Source organism: Epinephelus moara, chromosome 4 (assembly GCF_006386435.1).
Source record: "Epinephelus moara isolate mb chromosome 4, YSFRI_EMoa_1.0, whole genome shotgun sequence".
Taxonomy (NCBI): domain Eukaryota; kingdom Metazoa; phylum Chordata; class Actinopteri; order Perciformes; family Serranidae; genus Epinephelus; species Epinephelus moara.
In genome coordinates this window covers 41093858-41109020 of record NC_065509.1, presented here as the reverse complement: position 1 = coordinate 41109020, position 15163 = coordinate 41093858, and the positions used below count along the sequence as shown (strand labels likewise).

General features: G+C 43.6%; 1 protein-coding gene across 1 annotated transcript in view; it reads right to left on the bottom strand.

Annotated features, from left to right (window-relative positions):
- Positions 1 to 380: 380 nt before the first annotated feature.
- Positions 381 to 15163, bottom strand: part of LOC126389234 (NACHT, LRR and PYD domains-containing protein 3-like) — a 225356-nt gene continuing 210573 nt past the window's right edge. The window contains exon 13 of the mRNA XM_050042807.1: positions 381 to 676. The gene's annotated coding sequence lies outside the window, so the exon portion shown is untranslated. The remainder of the gene's footprint in view (positions 677 to 15163) is intronic.

Below are 15163 nucleotides of genomic sequence, written 5' to 3'. Positions count from 1 at the left end.
ATTAGAGAAAAGTTAAAATCAAACATTGACTGAAGAAATTACTGCAAGGTATTTTGACATCAAATCATGACAGGAAAAACACTACATTAATAAAATATTGGTCAAATTGTGTGCAGACTTGAAGTAGTGTGAAGTGTATGACATGTTCTGGTGGGCGGGGCTTAGCTGGAGGAAAAACAATTCTCCACAGGCATTAGCTAGCGCTAGCTAGCAAGTTCTGTTGGCTTATTTTAGACAATGGAGGAAGAAGATGAGAGTGGTGTGTTCAGAAATATTCACTTCGAGTGGCAGAGCGCACTCTGACACAGCACAGCACCAAGCAGAGTGAATGTGTGATTGACTTAACCACTTGCTACATCGCTTGTGTAGAGCGTCAGACTGAATTTACCAACGCACCATGTCAGGTCACTCACTCTCCGGGACCGCCAGTGTTACTTGAATAAGTAAACACTGACCAACGGGACCAGACTGGCCGACCCGTATGCTCTCACTCAGTGGATGGATGATGTCACAGGAAGCCAATCTTACAAAGGAGGACCACACTTGTTTGTTTTGCTATGGAAGCTAACGTTAGCTAATGTGCTAAAAAGTTAGCGTTCCAGAGAAATCCAATATTCCTCTTAATCCCTCCCCAGTTTCTGATGAGGTGGACATGATAACCCTTAATACACATAACCTTATTCATCCCTACAACAGGAAATACTTTTTCCCTAACCTGATATGAAGTGTGCGCTGCACATGTGAGCATTTTTGATGATGGCCTCCGTCCAGTCCTTTGGTCTTATCACATTTAACCATAGTTGTCTTTGTTTTTGTTGACGGGCAGTGGCGGCTGGTTTTGAGCCATGACTCCTTCTATTCTGGCTCCCAATAACACAACAAGACAAACACATTTTAACACTCCTATGGAGTCTACAGCCCTGTGGGGGAGAGGCAGCTGCACCTCCAGCTAACAAACTAATGTTACTGTGGCGTTGGCTCTAAAAGGATCTGTGTAGCTGTCAGCAGTTTTCCACTCATATCCGATATGTGTAATTGCAAGACTATTTAGCAACTCCATCATGCAGAAATAACTTCGAAAAATGTCAATATTCCTTTTTCCCCTTGCAAAAATTTAGCGTAACTTTGCAGCACTTTGTAGCTTTAAATACAGCAGGTTTTATTTGTTAAAAATTACATGGCCTCACTTCTCACCTTCACCTCTGCCTGTCATACCTGCAGCTTCTTCACCTTTTTTGCTGTTGTCTCTCTGCTCCTTTCATTTTCTTGTTCTCTCTCTACCCTGGATTTTCTTTTAGGAGCCCCTGATTTTTGTTAAGGCATTCTGACTTATCTGTTCAGGCTGCAGTTCACCTCACATGTTTGCATTAGCAGCAGGCCTGAGGTAAGTACAGTGCTTCCCAAACCTTTTCAGCAGTACAAAATATTTTATATTAAAAAAATTCTAATAATGAAAACAAATGTTTTTTCAGTTAAGAAAATGAAACTATCAGTGAATCCTGTCGAACCACAGCATAAACATGAGGTTATAAATTAAAGTCAGATTCACGTCCCCCCTGCTGAAACAGTTTGTCTCTCATGTTTCTGCTCTGACTAATAAAAACAGTTTGGATTCTGCAGATCAGGACGAGCTGACAGAAATGTTCCCGATCACGGCGATAAAAGAGTCCAGATGTGTCGGATATAAAACATGTGATTCCAGATGTGAAAAAAATCTGTCGGACATTTTAAAGATCTGCACTCTGACTTTAAACGGTTCAGATCAGATCGACTGCGTGTTTTAGAGGGCAGACAAGTTCAAGTCTTCATGTATTCGTGTTGAGAAGTTCAAATACAGATGTTTTTGTCTTACAGCAGCTCCCGTGGAGAGGACAGTCTTTTAATAACTTCACTTTTCATAATGTTTAATATCACCACAGGGGTCGTCACACAAGGATGTAATTTCCTTAGAAATGTCCCAAGAAGATTACTCAACATCTGAGCTGAATTTACACCTTTTAGCTGCCAATAATCTGACAGAAAACACAGATATGTTTTACAACAATAGAAGAAAATTACAAATAAATGCAAAATTATTATAACTGTAAGGTATGATGTGGCATTTTCATGTGAAACTATGGTTATATATGGTAGAGAAACTACAAGGATCAGACAGCTTGTGAGAAATGATGAGCTTTGCATCAGGACACAAAATAAAACACTTTATTTTAAATGTGAATATCTCTGTGACAAACATTGAACTTAAAATCATGAACAAACCTGAGAATGAAAGATGGTGTTGAAGGGTGGAGCTGCCTCTATTGAACCTGCATAAATGTCCCTGAGACTAAAGACAAAGAAAGCGCAAGAACATGAAGCCTCTGAAAAATAAAATAAAATCGAAATAAAATCTGACTCAGCTGCTCCGCTTGTTTGATGGAGTTAATTAGCAAAAACACACAAACACTCTTATTAAATCCAGAGATTAAAAACTCAGACGGTCGAGATGAAATCAATAATTTCTGCAGGTGAGATTATAAAACTACAACAGGGAGTTATTAAAGACAACGAGTCGACTCAGAACAAACAATAAAACAGCATGTGAAATAAAATATCTGAAGCCGTTTAACACAGTGTGAACTCAGGGATGAGTTTGTAACTAAACAGGCGTTCGTTCTGTTGCTGGTTTTCTTCTCAGATCCTTTCGCATAGCCTACTGGAAACAACATGATCTGTGATACAAAGTTGTTGGACTGCTCCTTTATTTGACTTGAATAGATCCTCTGACCTCAGCTGTTTGCTCTGAAATCAAACTGTTTTAGTTAAATCATTTTTAAATCTTTTTTTCTTCTGGATTCTAGTTCAGTGATCCTTTTTGGTTTGAAGACACTCATCAAGAGAAATGTTGTAAACAGGTTGAAACATTTTAAGAAAGTAGAGTATTAGCTTTCGATTTACTGGTCGAACTACATCCCAACCCTCACCTATGGTCATGAGCTCTGGGTAGTGACCAAAAGAATGAGATCACGGACACAAGCGGCTGAAATTAGTTTCCTCCACAGACATCCGGAAGGAGCTCGGAGTAGAGCCGCTGTTCCTTCATGTCAAAAAGGGTTCAGTTAAAGTGGTTCAGCATCTGATCAGGATCCTCCTGGGCGCCTCCCATGAGAGGTGTTTCAGGCACGTCTAACTGGTAGGAGGCCCTGGGGCAGACCCAGAACACACCAGAGGGATTACATATCTCATCTGGCCTGGGAACGCCTTGGGGTCCTCCAGAAGGAGCTGGAAAGTGTTGCTGGGGAGAGGGGCGTCCAGGGTGCTTTGCTTGGCCTGCTGCCTTTGTGACTAAACTGGGAACACAAATTTTTGAAACTGGTCCAGTATTGAGCGAGATTGCTCAAGAGATCGCAGGCCGCAGCAACAAATAAGGCTGCAGGATAATCCCTCAAGGCAACAGCACACCCTCAATGTATGTCCACTAAACGCACTTGTTTTGACTCAGACATTGGTATCATAAGTGTCTAAAAACATGAAGAGAAGTAAAATGTTTTTCTTTACCTTATACTTGATCCACTTTGTCTTCCTGCAACAATCGACTTCAGATTGAGACTCTTCCTTGAGCAAGACTTTGTTAGACACATTAAAAGCAATGTGACCTCATCCCTGCTCATCATATTTTGCTACTTGGGCAGAAGCCCCGGGCCCCAGTAACTAAAATGATGCCGGGGGAAGCGTTATGTGTTGTATCTTGATGCAGAAGGGGTTGTTGGTAAGAAGAGGTTGGAGGTTGGGTTTTTAGGCAACAAAACTACTTGACTGAGGTTGGGAACAGATTGCAAATAGTGCTAAAAAACACCCGGCTTTGAGCACCACAAACACGCCCAGAAAGGCAGAGACATGTTGCTAGAAAACACTTAAGTGCCACGAATGCGGCCAGAAGGGCAGCAGCGTGTCACTTTAAAATACCCACCTTTGAATGACACATACGTGCCCAGAAAAGCAGCTGTCTGTCGCTGGAAAACACACGTCTTTGTGTATGATAAATGTGGCTGGAAACTATATCTGTGGCTCTGAGCGTCTAATAATGATGCAGAGAGGTTTATATTGGAGTTGGTGGAGCTGGTGGAAAGTCCAGTGTGTCTCACACAGACGCTAAATGGTGCCCCCACCTTCATTATAGGGGCACCTAGGACACTGCCAAAGTGTTAATTATGACTCTCTGGTAGTGACACCAGGCTGACACCAAACAGACCAGGTCAGGAGCGGGTGAAGAAAACATTTAATTTCTTTGTCAGACACTTGAAATAATCTGAGCCTGTCAGTGTCAAAAGGAAGCACTTTTTGTGGACGTGCATCGACAGTGCAGACATGACACGATGGATTACATTGCAGTCTGTTTTGGGGCTGCAGCGTTCTCTCTTTACAGCAGCAATTTCAAAAACTGTTGTCTCCATTAGTCACTCAGACACAAAAACATGGGAAAATAGAGTCTAGGTTTCAAATACCGAAATTTCCCTTTAACAAACAGTTTTTCCTTCAGCTGAGGATCCTCTAGACCCACTGCCGGCCCCTCAGGGACCCCTGGGAGCCCTCTGACCACATGTTGAGAACGAGCACAGATCACAGCAGGAGAACAGCAGCTCTGCCACCTGATCTCAGGTGATTCAGGACAGAAACACCAGCAGCAGTGAGTGGAGGAGCGATTTATCTGAAAGATGGCCGACAGCCTCTCGATAGAGACAGCCGCCGTTCTGGGCAAACGAGAGCTGTCACATATTTCACACGGCCGCGCTCTCATTAAAGACGGAAGGCGCTCGGCGCGGTAATTGTTTTAATTTATTTGTTTATGGCGAAGACAGAGGGGACGGGCACATGGCACTTTGCTGTTTTATTGGGAACATATGGAAGACATTTATCACCATTTGCAGCGATCGGCCTAAATGATTTTATTAACTAATTTGTAACTTTACACTTTTTTAATCAAACACATGCTGCGCGCTGTAATGTTCTGATAATGCTCCGGGGCTTTGTAAAGAGAGCAGACGCAGCCAGAGGGAAATAAAAAAAAAAGAGAGGAGAGGAAGGAGAGATGAAATGAAAGTGTGGAGGTTTGGGAGAGGAGGGTGGAGGGTGGAGGGCGCGGTGCCTCGGAGGCTGCACCGTTAGCGTGCTCGGCTGTGCAGCGTGGCAGCCATGATGAAGATGATGCGGGATGAGCTGCAGGGCGTGGCGCTCGGCTCCGAGGTATTTAGGATGTTTACCTGAACTCAGTGAAGCGGTGTTTTTCTCCATGCTTTTGTTCTCCTTGATAACATGTGACCCTGAGGGAGGAACGCCACGCAGCTACAGCGCCACGCCACTAACCTGTGCAGTAAAGCTGTAACCACAGTGGACATGACGCTGATCGGTTAACGTGGTGGACTGAAGTGAAGTGAAGTGGCCTCGGGAGCTCCCGCACTGATTCAGGTGGAGGTTGTTTGGGTGCAGCGAGGCGAGGAGCTGCAGGTGTAATAAAAGCTCACCCTCCCTCCTCCACCCCATTAGACTGTATTAATTTAACTGGTGTTTACAGGTTTAATGGTTTCCTGCTACAGCGGGAGGCTGTTAATGTTCCTGCAGCTTCAGAGCTCACAAACATGTTCCAGGTTTTGTTTCAACACAAAGTAAAACTTAGGTCTTAATGTTCCACGAGCTCCATGAACAGTCTGACCTTTACATTAAAAACACTTTGACATTATTGTCTCTGTGTATTTTACCCTAACAGTATATAAGGGACAGGTGCACGCAGGTGTTCCAACCACAGGAAGTTAGTTATTGTAGTTTGTGAGCAGCTGGAGCTGCAGCACAGACACAGAGGAGATCAAAATACCTAAAACTTCCAATTTCTGCAGTTTACGTCAACAACTGCATCACTTATCTTCTTCATAACTCAGTCAAATGTGGACACAGACATAAAACACACACTGGTATAAATAAGTGTGGCTTAAACGCCTCGTATACATCGTTATCTTTGATGTTCATCCAGACGAAAAACTCCAAAAATCCACTTTAAATCATAGATAGAGATGCTGCAGTTTGCCTGTGAATGTTCATGTTTTTAAGTTCAATAAAATTCAATAGAACTTTATTTATCCTGAAGGAAATTCTTGTGCCGGAGAATGCGTCAAATTACAGTAACAACAATTTAACATTCACAACCAGAACCAGTGGGCTCCCAGGGTCAGGGTCACTCACTGGGCCCAGTTTTAGAAACAATACAGTATTAAATATCTGGCAAAACATTCAAATATACACAATAAGAAGTGTTTTCAAGGAGCACAAGCAAAAACCAGTGCCTTATAGAGTAACATGTTGGAGTAAGATAAGTACAGGAGTTACTAAACATGAACTAAGATGATGGAAAGAGCAGACTGCGCCTGATCATCAGTGTCATATTGTATATGATATAACAATGAGAATTACTGCACAGGATTTGAGAAAAAGTGTAGTGGTTAGAGCACTCGTCTTTCATGCGGAAGGTCCAGGGTTTGAATCCTGCTGGGGTCGACGTCAGCAAAGGCATGCAGTCACAAAAGGTTCCCACCGCCGAATCAAACTGGATCAGATTCCTTAAGGAGGCTTCAGGATAAGAGAGTAACTCTGGAATCTGAGCCAAGTCCTCAACGAGGGTGCGTCTCAAGCCCGCTGTAGGCAGGAGGTTCCAGACGTAAAAAAAAAGTGGATTTGAGAAAATGATATTGCACTACATTCACAAAGTGATCATGATATTGAAAAGTAATATTGCACATGAAAAATAAACATAAACAAATACAGGTTAATAAAAAAGAAAAGGGCTCAAGTTGTAGCTCATAATTACGTCCACAGCAACGTAACACTTCCTGTTTAAAAAGATGATCCACTAATACAACAGTAGGAGTGACAAACATTTGTCATGTTGCACTGTAATAAAAAGTATCTAATATAGGAAGAGTTTCTGAACTGGGAGGACTGGTTTCCAGCAACATGCAACATCTGAGGGAATTTATCTACTTACTAAGGCCGAAGCCACGGGGTCAACATTTGGGAGACCAAATCTGCCAAATTTCAAAATTTTAAAACTCATTTCTGACTATATCATAACCTAGCACAGCTATACAGTAAACATGAACATGTATAAATTATAGATGCAGAACAACAAAAGTATCTGACACTTAGATGATTAATACATACACATGTGAGCACTAAACGCTTTCTGCTGCTGCTAATAATGTGTCCTGCTGCTGTTGCAATGTTGTTCTATATGGAAATATGTCACTGCTGCCTCCAGTGCTGTTAAAACTTGTATGTCCTTTTATATTGCATCAACTCTGCCTCAAGTTTTAGCACTGAATCACTGAATGATGATCATTACATTCTTGTGACTAACATGTTAAAATCAGTTTTTGTTGATGTGTTCAAAGAGGTCTTTTAAAGTGTATGCCCTGTTTCCCTTTTGTGTGTCTTTTTGTTTCTGTTTGTTTCTTGTGCTTTGTTGTATTTCAGGTGGCCTTGTGTAACATCTCAGCGAAAGAACTACAGATGAAAAATGGCCTTTTGGCTCATTCTGGTATTTTTATACCATGTGTATTCATTTGCACGTCCCTTCTGAAATAAATGAAACTTTAGGCTGATCACACCGCACTGCCTTTTTTGTTTAAACTGAGTGTCACGAATAAAAAACAAGTTTGCTGCACCTTTTTATTGTTGCCAGGCAACCACCCCATCGCTTTCCTGTGTAATCCATCTACTGTTTATTGTGGACAGGGAGGGTAAACTGGCATATTTTAGGATGACTCAGGGGCAGTTTGACAACCTGCTGTCTATCATTGGGCCTAGCTTAACAAACGAATGATGAACAGTAACTACAGGGAACCCATTGGTCCGGCTGAGCAACTGTTCACCACCAGTTTCTCCTCCATTGTCTCCCAACTGTAAATTTGTTGTCGTGACCACTGCAGAAATCATCTGATTGGACAATGGGAAAAAAGTGGAGATGACATTTATATATAATGACTGCAGCCGGGGAGAGGAAGAGGTCCAGTGACTGAACTTTGCTGTTGTGATGTTGTGAGTTGTCGTTTAGGCTTTCTAAATACATAAACTTTAAATGAATCCTTAAATTAAAGGTTTATTCATGTTTTAAAATCATAAATACAAGATCTAGGTTCATAAACTTTCCTCTGTGTTCAGTAATCAGCATCAGTTTGACCTGAGAACAGATTGGAGGTTCTTGGTTTGAGTCCCAGAACTCCAAATTTCAAGGAAAGAAACCTCAATTTACGTGCTTTGACTTCATTTCTTAAGTTTATGCTTTGAATTTATAGAACTTATCATTTTTATTTTTTTTACTCTGAAGTGAATCTGTGTTTGTTGTACATCAAAACTTCCACGCTTACAAATGAGATTGCATTTTTCATTTTTATTTCTTAATTTTATTAATTATTGTGTAAGGTTTTATTTAATCCGAAGCCAAAAACTGCAGTTCCTCTAATGGCCACTTGAGGCTGGCTCCAAGAGCGAGTCAGTCCTCATAGACCTCCATGTTAAAATGTCCGACTTTACAGCAGAAATAAACATGTTTACAACCTGGTACAAAAACAGTTTTAGCCAATTTCAACAATAATGACAACTTCTACATTTTACTAAGGTTTGAAGTTACTCATAATTAAGGACAGGGCTGCTTGGAGTGACAGACTGTCTGCAGATAGTGCCCTCGGCTCCTCCGCAGCTCCAAACTCTCGCCCAGATATGATCACTACTGGCTCCAAATCCAAGATGGTGATGGCCAAAATGCCAAAAACAAGGCTCAGAGTGGGAGTCCACAAACCAACGGGTGACGTCACGATAGCTATGTCTATTATTATTACAGCTTGTGGTTTTATGACAACTTTTGCTGCACTGCACTTCATCAATAAAGGGCAAGAAGGGAGTGAGGTTTAAATTTATCTTCATCCTGCAGAAAGAAAATCTGACTCCTCTGAGACACATCAAACCTCCATAGTGTCACGTTTAACCTTAATGCAATGCATGCTGGGAGGTTTCAGTGAATAAGCAAACACTGTTTCCTAATAACCTTAATTTGATGAGTTAAATGATTGTTAAGATCATTTTAAGATCTGTAAGTCAAAAATGATTTAAACTTGAAACTTACCATCTAATCTGACATTTAATAATCTTTATTCTTTATATACAATTTAATGTTCACCTGAAGTTTACTGTTGTAACTTGTAATTGTTATTTAAGGATATAATTTGGTGTTTGACAGTGTGCTGCTGCAGGTGTTTGTGCACTGCATGTGTCTGCTGTTTGTCTGTCTGTTGCTGTGACGTGAGACGACGTGACGACACATTTAGACTTCTAAGTGAGTCCATATCTCAGACAAATCTTCCATTTGAAACACCATCTGCACCTCCGCCTCCTCCTGCTCACTCAGCCGATCCAACATGAAGGCCGACACAAAGTGACACCCTGCTCCTCTCCCTCCTTTACCCGACAGCAGCAAACATGTCAGCTTTATTTGTCATCTGCCTCTTTAAATAAACCAGCCGTCGTGCCGTCTGCGGCTCCGTCACCTTTTTCCTGTTAACTAGTTTTCTGCGGCGCGTCCTGCTCTCACATCTCTTAAATAAAACAAAATGGGTGACAGCTTCTCGTCCCGCAGCGACCCGGCCACGAACATCTGGACACAAACAAGAGCATCGCAAACACGCAGCCGCTCGTACATAAAACAGGAAGCCAACTCGCCGGCGTAAATAAGTGTCCTGAACTGTGTGAGAGCGCGGCGTGACACGGCAGCAGAGTCTTCTCCCATTAAGGCCCTAAAGAGCAGGACATCAAACCGGGTGGAGGCGGCGGCGCGGCGGGAGCCAGGATCATCACATTTTAATAGAACATGTGGCATCTCCTCCCCTCCACTCCGGGCCAAATGGCAATCCTGAATTCTGCCCAGCTGTCGAGCTACAAATGGGCTGCAATTACCTCACGCCTCCACCCGCTCCAGCCATCACACCATCACTCTGAGAGGTCATCTGACAGACACCGTCACTGTGAGGGGTTATCTGACACCATCACTCTGAGAGGTCATCGGACGCCATCACTGTGAGAGGTCATCGGACGCCATCACTGTGAGAGGTCATCTGACGCCATCACCGTGAGAGGTCATCGGCCACCATCACCGTGAGAGGTCATCAGACACCATCGCCGTGAGAGGTCATCAGACACCATCGCCGTGAGAGGTCATCCGACACCATCGCCGTGAGAGGTCATCCGACACCATCACTGTGAGAGGTCATACCGTAGGACGCCATCACTGTGAGAGGTCATACCGTAGGACGCCATCGCTGTGAGAGGTCATCGGACGCCATCACTGTGAGAGGTCATCGGACACCATCACTGTGAGAGGTCATCAGACGCCATCACCGTGAGAGGTCATCAGACACCATCGCTGTGAGAGGTCATCCGATACCATCACCGTGAGAGGTCATCCGATACCATCACTGTGAGAGGTCATCAGACGCCATCGCCGTGAGAGGTCATCCGATACCATCCTGTGAGAGGTCATCGGACACCATCACTGTGAGAGGTCATCAGACGCCATCACCGTGAGAGGTCATCAGACACCATCGCTGTGAGAGGTCATCCGATACCATCACCGTGAGAGGTCATCCGATACCATCACTGTGAGAGGTCATCAGACGCCATCGCCGTGAGAGGTCATCCGATACCATCGCTGTGAGAGGTCATCAGACGCCATTGCCGTGAGAGGTCATCGGACGCCATCACCGTGAGAGGTCATCGGACACCATCACCGTGAGAGGTCATCGGACACCATCACCGTGAGAGGTCATCAGCCACCATCATTGTGAGAGGTCATCGGACGCCATCATTGTGAGAGGTCATCGGACACCATCACCGTGAGAGGTCATCGGACACCATCACTGTGAGAGGTCATCCGATACCATCACCGTGAGACGTCATCCGATACCATCACTGTGAGAGGTCATACCGTAGGACGCCATCACTGTGAGAGGTCATACCGTAGGACGCCATCGCTGTGAGAGGTCATCGGACGCCATCACTGTGAGAGGTCATCGGACACCATCACTGTGAGAGGTCATCAGACGCCATCACCATGAGAGGTCATCCGATACCATCACCGTGAGAGGTCATCCGATACCATCACTGTGAGAGGTCATCGGACGCCGTCACTGTGAGAGGTCATTAGACGCTATTGTTGTGAGGTCATCTGACACTGTCACTGCGAGAGGTCACTGGACATTGTCACTGTGAGAGTTCAGGATGCCGGGAAGCTGATGGAGCATCACAAAAGAAGAACCAGCAGGAAAATGAACTCAAGTATCAGAAGTAACATCAGGAGCTTCAGCGAGATGTGCAGCATGTTTTCATGTTGTCTGGAAAGTTTTGAAAAGCCTGGATTTATGTGAAAACATGGAACACATGCGTTGTAATAAGATATTTGTTTTTGTTTAGCAGCCATTATAGTATCGTAAAGTCAAAGGTTGTCATGAGTTCTGCGGTGTGTTTCCGTGGCGTTGCATGGACAGGCTGACACGTCAAGGGGGGGTTGTGTGTTAATTAAAGGCCCCATCTGCAGACTGATGAACACTTCTCACTCACAGACACGAGGGAGGACGGAGAGCCGGCAGGGACAAATGACGAGTGTGAAGTGACACCTAAAGAGTGGGTCACCTGTTAGAGACGAGGAGGGCCTTGACCATTATTATTATTTTTATTATTATTATTATTAGTAGTAGTAGTAGTAGTAGTAGTAGTAGTAGTAGTATCTGTTTGCTGATTTAATTAAACATTAATAAGTTAGGAATGTGCTTCATGTTGACACAGTGTCCACTGAAGATATCCATCTGGATATAACTGATAATAACTTTACTACAAACCAGTTGACACACAGTGACCCAGGGGCTTTTGAGGGCCTCTGGTGGTCTGGAACCTTCAGGTAGTGAAACGCCTGGTTGATAATCCAAAAGCACTTTTAATACACTCAGGATTGATCTTATGGGCCTGCTGAATTCGAGTTGCTACAGTCGTTAAAGAGAATCTTTGCCGATTTTCAACCAGCTCTGTCATCGCAGTGTGTGCAGATGAATACCATTTGGGGCCCTCCTCTACAAGCGCCAGTAGCTCCCTGCTCATTTACAGGTCTGTCAGACATTTGCCTGCACACACTGCCTACACTACAATGACACAGAGCTGGTTGAAAATCGGCAGCGCTCTGCATTTGTAGCTTTGATATTTTACACAGATCAACTTTTTATCACTAGACTGTTTCCTGACCTCTGTTGGATCAGCAAACTTTTGATGGAGGTGAGGAGAAGCCTTAATGTCAGTCAGCTTGTGTTCAACCAGGCCCCCAGGAGGTGTGCCGGGCTTTGAAGCCAATTTTAGGAGTGTACAAACTGCCAGGTCTATTATGTGATGTCCTGCAGCCCAAGAGAGTTTTCCCATTGACTTACATTGTTAAAGAGATGTCTGTAACTCAGTGGATAAAATACTTTGAGCATCACAGGCCCCATGAAATGACCCCTTTTGCTGTCAGGACTAGTATGTTAACATTTGGAAAATCTAGAAGAGCTGCGCTATTGAATTACTTTGTCCCCATTCAAGTTAATAGAACGCTTAACCAGACGTAGCCTGCTCGGTCGGTGGAAGTCTCTAGTGAGCCTGCTCTGTGGGCTACACAGTGTGGAGCAGGCTAAAAAATCTTCTTAAAACAGCTCAATGTAGAAAAATAATAATACCAAAGAGTCTACAGTCACGCTCACAGCTCTGTGAAGATCAGCCACAGCTAAATGCTAACATCAGCATGCTAACACGCTAACAGTGACAAAGCTAACATGCTGATGAGGCTGATGGGAATGCCATCACTTCTACAGGTGTTTTGGTCATAAATGTAGATCACTGAGCTGATGATGGTGGTAAATGAAAAGTCACCAAAGTTATTACAGTTCCCCCTGAAGGGAACATGAATGATGAGCCATATTTCATCACAATCCATCCAATAGTTGTTGAGATGTTTAGTCTGGACCAAAGTGCTGAAGCAACTGAGATGAACATCCACAGTCAGTCTGCTAACATGTTTCTTTCCAGAACTTGTTTTATGTTTAGAAAATAAAAGCATGTTTCTTCACATAATAATTTAATTTCAGTAGAACAAGTTAAATCAGGGGAAGGACCAAATAAAAAGTGACCTTTGTTTTTTTTCCCCTCAGTTCCCTGCAGCTCTGCTCTGGTGCTCAGTAATGGCTCAGAGTGACGCCTCTCTGCTCTGGTGCACGATAATGGCTCAGAGTGACGCCTCTCTGAGAACAAGCACAGAGCCGGTTGAAGCAGTTTTTCCTGACGGGAAGCCAAAGGCTCCATTTTTCAGAGAGAAGTGAACGTTTCCTGGAGCTGCCAGAACCAGCGAGCGCTGTAATGGATGTCTGCTGAAGATGTTTCTGATTGGTCGCTCCGCTGGCCGGCAGACAGCCGTCTTTGTCCCGCGCTGAAATACGGCTTTGGGCCGACCTGGACCCATTTGGTGCCGCTTGATTGTGCAATCACATCTAATTAGGTGAAATGGAGTTTGGTTACGAGCCAAGTTGAACTCCAACGGCAGGTTTTAGAGGTTTGTGTTAAAGCGATCATATATTTCTGCTGGCGCTGTAAATCACAGAGTGAATGGAGCGTGCTAATCCATAACGCTGCAGCTGGAGGCCAATAATTTACTGACTTCATCACAGGAAGCAGCAGGAGGCCTGCAGTTCAACCACAGAAGGTGTGGGAAAGACTCAGCTCTCCGTACGCTGTTTTCTCCGGACGCTAACAGAAACACCAAGCTGAGAAATTCCTGCAGGTTTATGGAGCTGAAACGTTTCCTGCTTCGTTTTATTTCCCAGAAGGAATCGGATTATGAAGTTTAAACATTTTAAAGGTTAAATTACTGACAGGAAACAACACGAGGAACACGTTTCTGACTTCACAACTACATTATCCAGGAGCTTCAGGGAGATCCCACCTGTCAGACAGACACAAGGTGGTTTCACACTCTAACTCACACTCCTGTACCAGTACATAAACACGTAATAACTGGTTAATAACAGACTGGATCTAAGTGTTATTAAGGTACTTATTAACAACTATACCTCCTCCATCAGTAGAGACTGATGTATAAACAGATAATGAATGATGAGAATGTATTATGTACAGTTCATATATGAAGTAGGTACAGTAAAACACAACTGTAATGATATAAAATATGACATCATAGGAGAGGTTTAACAAATAAAGAACATTAACAAACATCTAAAGATGTTCATAACACACCTTTTCCACTGTCTCAGGTTTACGATGTGTTCAGGGCCCGTACACATGCCAAGGTTTATTGTGCCATCAAATTCATTGTTTTCAATGCAGAGGCATGGCAGGTGTGCTCAAAAGCGAGGGTGACGTCATCACGACATGCAAGGATTCCCAAACGCCTGTTTCTCAGGGCGTGACAGCTGCGCCCGGAGATAAACAAAGTTCAACTTTTTGGAATGCAGCAACGTGCACTGCATGTCATTTGATGAGGGACGACCAATCACAGCTGGCAGATATCTTTTCTTTCTTTCGTATATCTCAGTCTCCGATATATGTTCATATTAGTGCAGCTACCCAGAGCTTTACGTCAAGATTTAAGGCCGAATACACACTTAGGCCCTAATCACGCAGAAAGTGTTTCAGCAGCTGGATGTGGCTTTTTATAATTGTTTTAAATGAGAATTTCGGCGTTTTGCAGAAGCGCTCTGAACTCCTCAAGTTGAAAAAACTTTAACTCAAAGCGGAAAAACGCCCCATGTCATCTCTTTTTTTTGTCATCTTTTATCCCATTGTCCAGTTGGATCATTTGAGAGGCGGGCCTTCTGTGGTGGTCACGACAACAAATTTACAGTTGGTAAACAATGGAGGAGAAACTGGTGGTACTGGTTGCTGGATACCCAGAGCTATACGGCCCAACGATAGACAGCAGGTTGTCAAACTGCCCCTGAGTCATCCTAAAATATGCCTGTAAACGTCCATGATGGAGGAGAAGCTCCTGGACCAACTGGTGGTACTCCCCATGATCCAGCCTCTTTTTTAGGGTCTCATGTACCCACACAGATCTCTG